Below are 15,595 nucleotides of genomic sequence, written 5' to 3'. Positions count from 1 at the left end.
TTAGGACTTTCAAAAGTTCTGTGAGAACCCGAGAGATATTAGGCACTGGATGGTACCTGTGGTGTGCTGTATGCTAGCAGCAGAGATGGTGCGTACACCAGCCAAGGATCCAGGTAAGGCTAAACGTGGATGCCTGAGCAACAGAGGTATGCTGCCACTTGAACGAGGCATTTTGTGAACAATCTTAGTGCTCACTTCAGTCAGAAGGGCAGGGGCTTGAACTGATGGTGCTTTCCCTGGACTACAAATCGGAGGAAGAACCTGTGCAGCCGATGGGTGGGGATATGGAAATACGCATCCTATAGGTCTAGAAAGGATGTCCCCTTTTTCCAGCTGGTCTAGGACGTGTTGCAGCGTGACCATGTGACATTTTTGAGACTTTAGAAATCTGTTGAGTCGCCCAAGGTCTAGTATGGGTCTCCATCCACCTGACTCTTCTCACCAGGAAGTATCCGGAGTACACTCCGGAGCTCCACTGTGTAATGGGGCCATTTTGATTGCTCCTTTCCGTAGGAGGACCTGTACTTCTTGCAGGAGCAAGGATTGTTTTTTTCCGACATTGGCATGCGGAAGATGGAGTTATATGTTCCTATGAATTTCAGGGTATGCCCTGACGAATGATGTTTAGCACCCATTTGTCTGTGGTGATGTTTTCCCCCGGTGCAACAAAGTTGGTTAGCCTCCCACATCTCCTACTGGGGCGTTGAAGTGGTAGTCGGTGCATGGCCTGGTCAGGCCTGCTTGAGTTTTGGATGAAACTCTGCATCAATGCTCGTTTCCTCTGTAGGACTGGGACTTTCCTTTGTGACCGTGCTGGGTGCTGGTGCGAGATGCCTGCGGCCGGTAGAAAGACCTGTAGTATCTAGAAGTCCTTGAAAACCTTGCTTTCCCAGACCAAAAGGACTGGCAGAGTTGTTGCAGCGTGCCTAGCGAGTGGACTGTGCCAGCTTTGATTGCCTGTAGGGTTTCATCTACTTTTTTCCTCAAATAAGTCGACACCGTCAAAGGGCATATTGACTACCTTTAATTGGACCTCCGGCCGGAAGTTGGCTTTCAACTAGCCTTCGTACCATAACACTGGCCTGTTCCCCATTTGGCAGACTCCTGTATCTGCGATGTCTGTTGCCACGGTGATAGAATGATCTGATGCCGCCTCACCTTCATGCAGCAGCGCCAGTGCTTCCTCCCACTTGTCATGCGGGAGAAATTCTAGTATTGGTCTCAACGCAATCCTTTTTCGGAGGCAGTGAGAAAGGGGTTTTCATGAGATTGAGGCCGCCCTCGCAGATATCCTCTAGCATCGGGATGGAAACCATTGGTTTGTTCGAAGACTCTCGTCTCTGATAATGAAAACATTCCTTTTTCTGATCCTGAGGTATACAATTGAACAGCTTGGCTACCCATGTCATGAAGGCATGAAAAGAGTCAATCTCATCTGGAGGCAAGTCTCTTGGCTCTAGGTCAGGTAGCTCACCGTCGCCTGGCACTAGGTCAAACTCATCTGAAGAACCATCTGAAGGATAATAGTCAGCAGGTGTCAGTGAGGGTGACAGGTAGAAGGAAGAGTTGGAGTCTGCAGAAGAGGTCAGGATGGTGCAGGGAGGGTGAGGGGAGGGCTAAACCCTCCCTTGCCGGAAACTCATGGGGTTGCGCTGGAATGGAACAGGCAGGCGTTGTTGAAGTTTGGAAAGCAGTGTTTGCAAAGTGGATAGTATATCGATAGAAATGTACAGTGAGCTAAAACATGTGGCTGCAGACTCTGAGTGGGCACATTCCCACAGAACAAGTCATCATGCTGTGTTCTTTCTTGCAGAGGGGCACCCTGACCTCTTTCAGTATATCGATAGACATGTCCCTGGAGTCAGATGGGGTGCCCATTGGAACAGGAACACTCAGAGAAGTCTGTGCCACTGGAGAAGGTCGAGTAGGGTCTTGAGGCACAGTTGAGGAAAGTTTCATCTTTCCAGGGTGAGGGGCCATTCATTTTCAATTGCCACTGGCAAGTTGTGGAATATCCTGCCCCCCGGCTTTTAGGGGTACTCAATATAATTTAGAATTTAGACTCATTTTAGACACTTCTGTTTTAGCTTATGGTTATGTTCTATCTTAGCTATGTGTTTCCTAGCACCAAGATGCCCTTGGGTGAACGTGCACAATATACATTTAGCTAACATACCATAGCAAGGCCTTGTTTCGGAGTAGCTGGTGGAGGTATGCTGAGAAGAGAAGGGACAGCCTCTTCTTTCTTGTAGGTCGAGCACATAGCTTCCAGAGCATCAATGTCCGATTCCTCACCCTGCTGTAGCAGTTGCTCAGGAGGGGCCATGGACGGACAGTGGACTGCAGGTGGTAGATAGGGAGCAGTAAAAACAGTGGCTGAGCACACGTTGGCCTGGGAATGAATGCTAAAGCAGATGGGACATCCTTGTCTACGTTAATTCTTTTAGAGAACGTGGAAACAAAGGGCCTCTGAAATGGTGTCGTAGACTATGAAGACGTGCTTGGCGATGGTTTAGATGGCAAAGATGTAGAAATGTTTCTCGTCAACAAGGTGGACGACTGTAGTAATGGTTTTGTTCATAATTGTAATGGGTTATTCATAACGCGCTTAATACCCAGGGGTCTCTAAGCGTGGACTCAGGGATTGAACCTGTGTGCCTCTGCCTCGTCTTGCTTCCAAGACGAGGGCATTGCCCCTGAGCTATCCACCCGAGACACATAGTTGCTTTTCTCGATATGGTAGCGGTTGACAAGGTCATTGACGGGGTCGTCAACGAGGTGATCGTCGTCCAAGAAGACTTTGTTGTCAACGATGATTTGGCATGAGTGAGTCATTGACTGGCTCGTATTCAACAAGGGTGTAGTCGTGGCCAATCAACGCTTCTCCAAAGAGTGGTTGGATGATGGAACAGTCTATGAAAGTGTCAGGTCCTGAAGTTGTCAACGAGGTGACCATAGGCGTAGTTGGAAACGTCAATGAAATGGTAAATGGTGGGAGCAGGCAGAACATGCGACACAAGTCCTTTCTTATCGTTCTTCTCCCAGGAAGATCCTCATGAGATCTTGACATCTTTGAAGAGGGAGTGCGCTCTAGGGATCTGCTGTGCCTGGCCGCGGCATAACTACAGACAGAGGCTGAGTGAGAGGCACCTTCATACTACCAGGCCACCAACCTGCGGTTGCGATCTTTGCGGGTCGTGGGTGAGAACGATTGGCAGCCATTCCAGTCGTGATCCGGATATAGACAATACAGACACTTCTCATGAAGATCTTCGATGTAAACATTCTTCAGGTTACATCTTGAGCAGGTCTTAAAAAGGCTTTTCTTCCTTGTGTACTGAAGTCCTTCTACAGAGTTTGAAACTTCATCAGCAGTGCAATGGGCCAGAAAAGTCACTGTTCACAGTTCACTATAGGCTACAAGCGATGCAGCATCAAACCAGAAGATGTTGATGGAAGAACTATCCAAAATAGATCCATAACGTCACATTTCTAGGAGAGAGCAAGAAAAAAAAAAAAAACACTCCCAACACTTAACATGCTTTACAAAATCTGAAGTGGTCTAAAAGGACACTAATAGAATACTAAAGTGATGAATAGTTTTCCAAAATGTAAAGGTAAACTGCTTTAATATTAGAGGACTCCCAGCGTGACGATGGGGAATATTCAATAAGGATGTGAATTGCCTTAGCGTAATGTTCTTTCTATGTATTCTTCTCCCGCAGATTCCTCATCATGACAGATATCCATCTCCTCAGCTTCACTGTTTGGAAACATTTCGGCAGTGGGCATAGTCGACTTCGCTTCGGCCGTCGATCTGTCTTGTCTGGCTCTCGATTGTGTATATAAACCACATCACTATGCCCATTGCTTAAGTTCCTGTAAATGTTTCCCCTTGCGCTAGGAAAAGGGTAACCAGCCATTAAAACACTAACAAGGGTACACCCCAACAATGTGTCTAGAAAAAACTTTTTTTTTTTTTTTTTTTTAAAGACAAACGCCCATCCCAGAACCATCACCTTCTCGTTTGGACAGAAGCAACAACCCCCACAACTTTCTGAGCGGGGGGTGATAGGAGGGTCAATGAGGATCCCGGGGAGAAGAATCCATAGAAAGAATGGAATGCTTTCCCCTCACAAATTCCTCATCATGATAGACTCCCCAAGCAGTAAGGATAACGTAGGAGGGCAGAAAGATTTAAACCAGTAGATTCTGTAGAACCGCCCTACCAAACCTAGCATCAGATCCCCATGTAGCGTCCAAGGCATTGTGGTTGGTGAAGGTATGCAAGGATGACCAAGTGGCCGCCCGGCAAATATCCCTAATAGGGACCCCTCTCTGGAGGGCCGTAGAGGCTGACACTCCTCTAGTCGAGTGCGCCCTGATGCATGCTGGAAGCTTCTTGCCTGCTGATTGGTAACATTTGGATATGCACAAGATAATCCACCGTGATAGAGTTTGTTTAGTGATGGCAAGGCCTTTTCTAGACAAGCAATGGGCTACAAACAACTGGTCTGATTTGCTAAACTCAGATGTACGAGCGACATAGAAGCTCAATGCTCTCTTGGGATCAAGGGGGTGGAACCGCTCTTCCTGCTTCGAGGGATGCGGAGGAGGGTAAAAGAAAGGCAAATTAATCAACAAAGAAATTCTGAAACCACCTTAGGATGGAATCCAGGCGTGACTTTAAGAAAGACTTTCTCCCGAAAGAACTTTAGGAGGGAGGTTTGCAGCATTTCGCTAACCTTCATGGCAGATGTGATCGCGACCAAAAATACTGTCTTAAGGGACAACAGCCGTAAAGAGCATGAGTGCACAGACTCAAACGGAGCCACCATCAAATTGGTCAAACTGTCAGGACTCGATTGTCGTGTAGCTTATAGAGGCCTGCGTCCCAAAGTACCGCACAGGGAGATATAAAATAACTCTCTGTGCAATCTTTGAGGCCACAGGTGATAGGTACTGGAACGCCGGAACCATGGAACACTGGAAACCCCAAAGCCGCTGTAAAGCAAACAATTATTTTAGCACAGACACCAATGGTAACAGTCAGTTATGGTTAAGCGATAGTGTCAGAGAAATGGCTTACCTAAGTGTGGGAGGAGTGTCAACTCTAAGCAAACTGGGGCCTTTGAAGCAAAGCATGTGGTGGGTGTTGGGGCAGCACCCTCAGTGAATGGTATGGGTGATCGCAGAAGGACAGCAGTAATAGGTCCCCGCTTTGTGCTTGATGTACCAATCACTGGGCACACCTGTGGATGAATGTCGCTCGATGCCTTAATGGAAGAAGAAACAAGAAGCGTTGCAGAAAGTGGAAAGTCCCGAGCTGACTCAAATCCAGGTAGGTTTGAAGAAAAACAACAACGAATCCAAGGACTGAAGCAGAAGGAGTTCAGTTTAACACTCCGTGGGTCAGAACAACAAGAGATCCGTTCGAGAGGCGCCAAAACAGTAGGGAAAAGACAAGAGGAAGTCCGTGAGCCATTGTCCGTGATCAGAATATGCCAGGAATCAAGGTTGTGATGAACGCCAAACATTGCCGGTAAGGAAAAGCTGTGAAGCACTGTGTGAGCGCGAAGACTCAGCTTTTATCCCGTTGCTATGGAAGCCTTGTCACGTGACCCGTGGAATGATCACGTGAGCGGGCCTTTCTTGTCATGTGGCCCGGAAGCGAGCGTGACTGCCGGGTATCAGGACGCCTGACTCTGCCTGACCCAATGCACCAAGGAAGCTGTCAATACAGGAATGGATGCAATCATCCCAAATGATATTTCCTCCTGTGGTGATTGGTACCAGTCCATGCACGAGGGAAGCAGACCCTAGGCTGCCACTGTCCCACATATGAACCAGAGGTGAAGTTGGATGGAGGTGCTGTAGAGTCTCTAGCAGGTGCGGGGATGTGATGCATGACAGTTGCCCCCCAAAGGCCCACAACCTCATGGGCAGGATGGATGCTCATGGAAACGGGAAACAAGACTAGGAGCGTTGACATCCTCAGCAGGGACCCAGGACCGTTCCTCTGGACCATACCCCAACCAATCAACCAGATACTGTAAACGACCCCTAAAGAAACAGGACCCCAGGATATCACTGACCTCATAATCAGGGGCATCCAGGGAGACAGGAGTAGGGGGAGAAACAATGCGGGTCAGACCAGGGCAAGGCTTGAGCAGAGAAGTGTGGAAAACCGGATGGACGTGCCAGGCAACAGGGATTGAGAGGCGGTAAGCCACAGGGTTTATCACCCTCGAGACATTGTAGGGACCAATGAATCGGGGGAAAAGCTTGCGACAACCCAGCAAGCGGAGGTGGCGAGTGGATTACCATACATTGTCCCCAACGGAATAGTCAGGGGCAGCCGTCCACCTCTTGTCCGCCGTAGATTTCAAGGATGCCTGGGCTTCGCGGAGATGAACAAGGATCTGGGCATGGACAGTGGACAGATCCCTGACACAGGCAGTAGCAGCAGGAGTACCAGATAAGGAGAGATCAGGGAAAGGAAGTGTGCGTGGGTGCGGACCATAAAGTGAATAGAATGGCGAGAATCCCGTGGAGGTGTGCAAGGCGTTATTGTCGGCAAACTCGGCAAGGTGCTACATGCGAAACCACGACTGCTGATGTTGTAACGTCAGGCAACGCATGTACTGCTCCATTGCCTGGTTCACCCGCTCGGTCTGCCCATCCGTTTCTGGATGGTAAGCCGAGGAGTAGCGGGTGTCCACCCCGAGCAGCTTAGTCAGAGCTCGCCAGAATCGGGACGTGAACTGGGAACCCCTATCGGATATTAGTATCCAGGGTAACCCAAACAACCAAAATACGGACTTTAAGAACAATCCAGCCAAAACAGGGGTGGAAGGGATTCCTGAGCATGGGATAAAGCGAGCCATTTAGAGTCCACCACTACCCACACTGTATCGAACCCTTGCACCCGGGGTAGGTCAGTGACAAAGTCCAATGTAAGGGTATGCCAAGGTCTCAGGGGTACTGGTAAGGGTTGAAGCAGGCCTAAAGGACGTCCCCTACGGTTCTTACACTGGGCACAAACTGAACAAGTGTTCACATAGTTGTCAATGTCCCGCCTCATCGAAGGCCACCAGTGCTTCAGCAGAGCCAGGGTTCGTCTCTGACCAGGGTGTCCATTGATGGTGGCATCGTGGGACCATTCTAGTGCAAGGTTACGTGTGCCAGTGGTGGGCAAAACCAACCTATTTTGTACAAAAGGTAGGCCGTCGTGATACACTGGATCCCATTCTGCAAACGGTCAGGGTGTTGAGACACCCATATAAGGATGGAGGCTAACAGGGACAATGGAGGGGTGCAAAGACAAACCATGTTCTTCTGTTCCAGTAGGGTCTCAGGAGAAACTGGTAGAGAAATATCCCCAGGGGAACGGAATAATTCATCAGCCTTCCCATGTGCTACACCAGGTCTGTGTTTGATCTGAAAATCGTAGGCTGCGAAAAACAGGTGCCATCAAACCTGTCGACTTGATATATTTGAGGGAGGAGGCAAGATCTTGCATGTTGCTGTGATCCGTGACCACTATTATCTGGTGTTTAGCTCCTAAAAGATGGTGCCTCCATACTTGGAAAGCGTCCTTTACTACCACGAGTTCTTTTTCTGTGACTGTATAATGTGATTCTGTAGGAGTAAATTTACGGCAGTGAAATGCCACGGTATGCAGACGACCAGAGGAAGCACAGGCTTGTGAGAGGACAGCCCCCAAAGCAAAAGAGGAGGCATCGGCCTCCACCACAAAAGGCAGTTCTGGATCAGGATGTTGGAGGACCGGGGCTGTGGTAAAGGCAGCCTTCAGAGACTGGAAGGCTCTTTGATGCTCTGCCGACCAGAGAAACGGGACATGAGGACTAGTCAAAGCTGTGAGGGGGGAAACAATAGAGGAAAAACCATAGATGAAGCATCTATAGAAATTAGCGAACCCGAGGAAGGATTTAAGGTTTTGAGGTTTACAGGAAATGGCCAGTCCAGCACAGCTCGGACTTTTGAGTGGTTCATAGCCAAGCCCCCTGGTGTGATGTGGAACCCCAAGAATTCGACTTTGTCGACGTGAAATAGACACTTTTCTGGTTTGGCAAAAAGAGTGTTTACGCAATCGGGAAAGCACTTCTCTAACATGAGACACATGTTCCTAGGGTATGTGAGAATATGAGAATGTCATCCAAATAAACGATAACGTAGATATCCAGTATATCGCTGAACACCTCATTCATAAAACATTGAAACGTGGCTGGTGCATTGCAAAGCCCGAATGGCATAACATTGTACTCGAATAAACCATGTCTGGTACAAAATGCGGTCTTCCATTCATCCCCTTTACCCATAGGGATTAGGTTGTATGCTCCTCTGAGATCGAGTTTAGAATATATGGAGGCATGTGTCAATCGGTCAAGTAAAGGGGTGATGAGGGGTATCAGGTAGCGGTTCTTGATGGCGATTGCATTTACGCATTGATAGTCCACGCACAGGCGGAGGTCTCCCTCCTTCTTTGGAACAAAGAATATCGGACTGGCTGCGGTTGACGTGTACGGATGGATGTGGCCCAAATGTAACGATTTCTGGATGCATGCTTTTAAGGCCTGATCCTCGGAGTGAGAAAGTGAGTATATACGACCACTCGGTATGGTGGAATCAGAAACGAGATCGGTAGGACAGTGGTATGAACGATGTGGAGGTAGGATTTCAGCTGTCTTTTGATTGAATACCTCTTGGAAGTCATGATAAACCGCGGGAATGCCTGTAGTGACTGCGCCTACCACATGGGGGGGGTCGATGCAGAACCCTCGGCATCGTTCAAGGTGAGCTGTGCAACTGCTCCTAACGCTTGTGAGGGTGTTACCTGTCCTTCAGGTACTGTGAGACAGTAATACTGACATACCTCGGATTCAAAATGCACTTGTCCGGATTTCCAATCGATAAGGGGATTGTGCTTCTTTAGCCAAGGGATACCCAGGATGAGGCGAACTGTAGCATGGAGATCAGGTCAAATGATATGGTCTCTTTATGGGTATCTTGAACAATCAAGGTGATTGGAGCGGTCTGTTGTCTAATAGGGCCTCGCGCCAGGGCAGCATGAGCAGCCATGACCGGTTCCGGATGTGGTTTATTCACTAATGGTAGATTCAGTGACATAGCTAGTGTAATGTCGATGTAATTCCCAGTGGCCCAGGAATCAATTACAATTTTGACTGAATGTGTGACTTCTGGGACTGTATTCAGAACGACCTGTACCACAATGGGTCTTATACAACCAAAAGCGGGAACGGAATCTGAGGGAGACAAGAGTGCTCGATCTAACCCCCAGATCTGGGATCGAGCTTTCTGAAAAATCCGATTCTTCATTTTTGGACGGCGAGGACATTCCTTGACGAAATGCCCGTTAAGGCCACAGTAAAAACAGGCATTGTCTAACCTCCTACGTTCTCTTTCTGTGGAAGAGATAGGGCTGCGGATCCCTCCAACCTGCATAGGTTCTCCGGAGGATTCAGAAGGGGTTGTGGTAGATTGTGCGCTGGAAAACTGTGTCAGCCTTTGGTTCAGTTCTTCAGGCATCTACCTGTAAGGTCAGATCCACCAGGTCAGGGTATTGTGTCGGTAATGATGGAACGACGAAAGCGCATCTTTCATAGGGTTACTTAGACCCCTATAGAAAACCACAGCCTTCTTGCTCTCGGGCCACGAGGTTTCAACCGATAGCTGATTGAAACGAGTTATGTGCTCTAGGAGTGTGTTCTTTCCTTGACTTAGATCCAATAGCTCTAAGTCTCGTGATTGGGCCTTGTGTCGGGTATCAAAAACCCGGGTCATTTCTGCTACTAACAAATCAAAATCGTATAAGGCTGGACTGTCATTTTCCAATAGAGGGTTAGCCCATGTAGCAGCAATGCCTGTCTGTCAGGAATGCTCAGGTCCCAGGCGGAGGAGTGATGCAGAACCAACCACCCCCTCTGAGGTCTTGGTGTCTGCAAGTCTAAGCTTACACAGACCTCCGTGACCAGAGCGGGGAAGGAGGGTTAGGGTCTCGACGGTTGAATAGGTAGGGGGATTATAGGGTAACCGGATTAAGGAATAGGAAGAGGTAATGGATAGGGCTGGGAATTAAGGGGAAGGCGATGATTGCACACTTTTGTTAGCCAATACTTGTTTGGCGCCCTTTTGAGGGGGCGATGTTTCAACACCTCTACATGTAAAGGTGTTCCCCTGTACACATGAGTAAAGAAACCAACAAGAACCTGTTAACCCCAACATCAAGATTGAGCACAATGCCACAATGGAGTTTCCAGCACAGGTTTAGCCCTAAATACATTTGCACCCAAGATTAGTCAACATGCACTTGCACACTTAGCTTTCACAGTCTGTAAGTCCAGTCCAGCAACAGCTGTTGAGTCCTGTGCCACGTCCCTGAAGTCGGTGGGTCCTTTTCACACTAAAAGGAAACAAAAGATTGTATTAGCGTATGCCTGTGGATTCGTTGGTCATTCATTCCTCACAACACATCCGACACACTCATTCCGCACATAATGTGCACTGAAGTTCCAAATTCCCCTTACGTGCGCTGCCGCACGTGGCTGGTAACATCTATTGATGTTTATCTGCGCAGCACGGTCTTACGTCAGACCGATCTTTCTTGCCGTAACACGCTTTTCGTCTCATGTGCCCTTCGGGCTTAACGTTCCGTGAGGCGAAATAGCGCGTTGTGAAATGCTGACCAAAAACGTTTTGGTATGCCCAAAAAGTGCTTCCCCGAAGATCCCTGCCCACTTAGCTTTATGTCGGCGGTGCAGGGGTTCTGGAGGGGTTGGTAACGCCCCCTGCGCTTTCCCCCTCTTTCCCAATGAATGCTAATGCCAAGCGGTACTTATCTTCTGAAAGCGAGGGGCCGGATCGCTGCTCCGGAGGCTCTGGGCCCCTCGCGTGGGATTTTCTCGGAGCTCCTGGGCGCACGTCCCGTCTCTCTGGAGTCTCGAGCACAAGCCCCGTGCCTTCGGGACTTGCGCATGCGCGTAGGCCTGCCACACCCGACACGGCTTCCCATTGGCTCGCGGGCCCGCGAAGCCTGCTGGGTAATGTAGTCCTGGCGTGCCTTTTGCCGGATCTTGTAGTCTGTTCGTGTTTTCTGCCTGCAGAAAGGGCACAGCAGCCGTCTATACGGCTGCAATCTTTTAAACAGTGCTTTTTGTGATAATTCCAACCCCACAACCCCAATAGTTCGTGGCCCACGCCCAGTCCTGCCCCTGACACTGTCAAGTGGGACAAGGTAAATGCAGCTTTAGTGGAAGAGTCAGGGAAAGCGAATGGTCTACAAAGGAAGTGTAGTTTGCACTGATTGAGGAATTTACAGAATTTCCTAGGGTTGCCATGAAACCTCTCTGGAGCTGCCAATGGCAATGGAGTGGGTACCACCACTGGGACATGAGGTGCAGCACTAGGTGCTGCGGGTTGGGGTGCTACATCCCCGAACTCTGGGTCTGCGGGTAGAGGGTATCGGGCACTCTTTATAGAGTCAAGTCAAGGCGTTGGTGAATGGCTGTGGTGGCTGCTGCCATGTCAGCCCGTAGAACAGTAATTGTTTGGACTAGAGCGGCCACAGGATCACCAGCCGAGTCCTCCATAATCTAGACAACAAGGTACGGCTTCACAGTCTGTCAGAACTTGATTGTCGTGTAGCTTATAGAGGCCTCCGTCCCAAAGTACCGCATAGGGAGATATAAAATAACTCTGTGAAATCTTTGAGGCCACAGTACTGGAACGCCGGAACCACGGAACACTGGAAACCCCAAGGCCGCTGTAAAACAAACAATTATTTTAGCACAGACACCAATGGTAACAGTCAGTTATGATTAAGCGATAGTGTCAGAGAAATGGCTTACCTAAGTGTGGGAGGAGTCTCAACTCTAACCAAACTGGGGCCTTTGAAGCAAAGCATGTGGTGGGCGTTGGGGCAGCACCCTCAGTGAATGGTATGGGTGATCGCAGAAGGACAGCAGTAATGGGTCCCCGCTTCGTGCTTGATGTACCAATCACTGGGCACACCTGTGGATGAATGTCGCTTGATGCCTTAATGGAAGAAGAAACAAGAAGTGTTGCAGCAAGTGGAAAGTCCCGAGCTGACTCGTAAATCCAGGTAGGTTCGAAGAAAAACAACAACGAATCCAAGGACTGAAGCAGAAGGTGTCCAGTTTAACAGTCCGTGGGTCAGAACAACAGGAGAGGCGCCAAAACAGTAGGGAAAAGACAAGAGGAAGTCCGTGAGCCGTAGTCCGTGATCAGAATATGCCGGGAACCAAGGTCGGGATGAACACCAAACAGTGCCAGTAAGGAACAGCTGTGAAGCACTGTGAGAGCGTGAAGACTCGGCTTTTATCCCGTTACTATGGAAGCCTTGTCACGTGAGCGGCACTTCCGTATCACGTGACCCGTGGAATTAGCACGTGAGCAGGCCTTTGTCACGTGGCATGGAAGCGAGCGTGACTGCCAGGTATCAGGACGCCTGACTCTGCCTGACCCAATGCGCCAAGGAAGCTGCCAACACAGGAATGGATGCAATCTTCCCAAATTATATTTCCTCCTGTGGTGATTGGTACCAGTCCATGCACGAGGGAAGCGGGCCCCAGGCTGCCACTGTCCCACATATGAACCAGAGGTGAATGTGGGTGGAGGTGCTGTAGAGACTCTAGCAGGTGCGGGGACAGGTGCGGGGACGTGATGCATGACACAAACCCAGGTTAAGATGTCAATCTGGGACAACAAATGGGGTTGGTGGAAGCTTGTTGAGAAGGCCCTTCAGAAACTGTGCCATGAACGGATTGGTGAAAAAAGAACCTTGGTCTGGGATCTGGGATCTTTTGAGCACAGACAGGGCCACCAAATACCCTTTGATTGTGGCAACCGGAAGGCCTGAAGAGGCCAGTGACAGAAGGAACTTCTTCCCTCTGGTGGTGTGGCAAGGGTCAGTAAAGCGTTCATTGCACCACGCCCCAAATCTTCTCCACCTGCATGCATATAGAGATCTAGAAGGTGGTCTGTATGCAATCAGCAATACCTCAAGTACCTCCTCTGAGAGGCCCCAGTCATCATACCTCATCCTCTCAAGAGCCACGCATGTAGGTTGAGGGAATCCTGGGTTGAGTGGAGCACCCAAACCTCTGACTGGGTGAGGAGATCCGGACGCTGAGGCAACCAGTAAGGGGGACAGATGGTCAGATCCAGGAGATCTGAGTACCATGTTCTCACCCAATCCAGGGCGATCAGGATCATGGTCGCTCGAAATCTCTTCAACCTCCTGAAAACCCAAGGAATTGCTGGAATCGGAGGGAAGGCGGAATGAAGAGGAAAGATCCAATCCACCAGAAATGCGTACCCCAGTGCACAGCTGGCTGGGTGTTCGCACTTCCTGTTTCACTCTGTGGTGAACAGATCCACTGCAAGGGTACTCCAGAGAGGGAATACCTCCTCTAGGACTTCTGGGCACACTGCCCAGAGCATCCGGAAAGGTGTTCTCTGTCCCTGCCAGATTAACTGCCGAGAGTGGGATTTGGTTCTCTCTCAACCAGAACCACAGCTGAATTGCCTCTGTGCAGAGGGGGTGAGAGTGCACGCCACCCTGCTTGTTGAGGTAATGCATGGCCACCGTGTTGTCTGTCAGGATGAGGACATGCTTCCATCCGAGACGGGGCAAAGGCCCTCATGGCTAACCTGAAGCCCCGCAACTCCAGCCTGTTGATATGCCACCTGGCATCTGATGGAGACCAGAGGCCGCTCACATGCAATTCCTCCCAGTGTGTGACCCAACCCATCAGTGACGCATCCGTGACCACTCAGGCCTGGGGCCAAGGCGGCCAGAAGGGTTCCCCTGCCAATTGATTGCTGCGCATGTTCTACCAGCTGACTTTGCGGACTACCTGGTTGGACACTGAAAGGCGATCTGTGAGTGCTACAAGGTACTGAGACAACTGGTCCTTCTGGAGACATTGGAGGGATTGCATATGCAGTCTGGCCCTCTTGCACTGGAAAAACATACAGGAGGCCATGAGTACCAGTAGGCGGAAGAAGGAAGCTGCTGGAAGAGCGACGTGGTTCTGAAACAGATGCACCATCTCGGCAGTAAAAGCCTTCTCTACCCTTCTCTACCCAGGTTTCTACGACTGCTCCGATGAACTGGAGCTACTGAACTGGCACCTGATGGGACTTCAAATTGAGGGAGAGGCTCAGCCTGTGCAGTAGTAGGCAGGTGTCTTCCAGATGAGACAAGACTTGCCTCGCCGACTTCCCTCGGATCAGCCAGTCATCCAGGTTTGGAATCAAATGGACCCCGGATCTCCTGAGGCCAGCTGCAACTACTGCCATCAGCTTGGTGAATACCCTTGGAGCGGAGGTCAACCCATAGGAAGCACTTTGAACTGATAGTGCTTTTCACCAATGAGGAACCTTAGGAACTTCCTGTGCTTTTGGTGTACCGGCACTTGGAATTGAGCATCCTGTAGGTCAATCAACACCAGCCAGTCCTGGAGTTCGAGAGCGTGGAGAATTTCTCTCAAAGTCACCATCCTGAATTTGTCCTTCCTTAGGAACTTGTTCAATGCCCTGAGTTCCAGGATGCAACAGAGACCTCCTCCCTTCTTGTGCACCAGGAAGAAATGGCAATAACAACCTGACCCTCTCTGATCGGGAGGTACCTCTTCCACAGCACCCTTCGACAACAGGGCTCTCGGTTCTTCCTGGAGCTCCTGTCCGGGTTGGACTGTGGGAGGTGAAGGTCTGTCTGGAGGCATCTTCAGAAAAGGCAGACAATCCCAACAGTATCAACTGCAGGGCAGTTATAGGTCAAAGTTTCGACTCAAAAGGGTCGAATGACAGAAGGGTCGAGTCAATTCGACCGAAAAAAGGGTCACTTTTTTTTGGGGGTGAGTCCACCCCCCCCCCCCAAATCCCCGTTTTTTGGTGTAAAAAACACCTTCTTTTACCTATTATAAAGCAAAAAAAAAAAATATACATTTAAAAAAAAATGTGATCCTTTTGTTTTCGGTCGAATTGACTCGACCCTTTTGAGTCGAAACTTTGACCGGACACCCTGCAAGGCCCAGGTGTCGGAAGTTATTTTCTGCCAGTGAGGCCAATGCACTGCCAACCATCCACCAATTGGTGCATCGTGGGAGGGAAAAATCAAAGCGGCTTAGAGGGCACGGGTGACCCAGCTGCTGCTGTTTGTTGGCCTCTAGAGGCCCATCTGCCCCTTTCCGGAATGCGAAACAGCACCTCTGCCCTTTCCTGGCTTGCGGGAGCTGCGCCTTCCTACCATAGGGCACATAGCATCTATAGCCTCTGGAGGCGAAGTTGAAGGCAGGTTTGGCCGGCTGTGCCGCTAGACCCAAAGATTTAGCAGCCAATTTTGGTCAGGCCGGCTTGTGTTTTGGATGAAACTCTGCATCAATGCTCGTTTCCTCTGTAGGACTGGGACTTTCCTTTGTGACCGTGCTGGGTGCTGGTGCGAGATGCCTGCGGCCGGTAGAAAGACCTGTAGTATCTAGAAGTCCTTGAAAACCTTGCTTTCCCAGACCAAAAGGACTGGCAGAGTTGT

Source organism: Ambystoma mexicanum, chromosome 13, assembly GCF_040938575.1.
Source record: "Ambystoma mexicanum isolate Mex_15411 chromosome 13, UKY_AmexF1_1, whole genome shotgun sequence".
Lineage (NCBI taxonomy): Eukaryota > Metazoa > Chordata > Amphibia > Caudata > Ambystomatidae > Ambystoma > Ambystoma mexicanum.
This window is presented reverse-complemented; position numbering follows the sequence as displayed.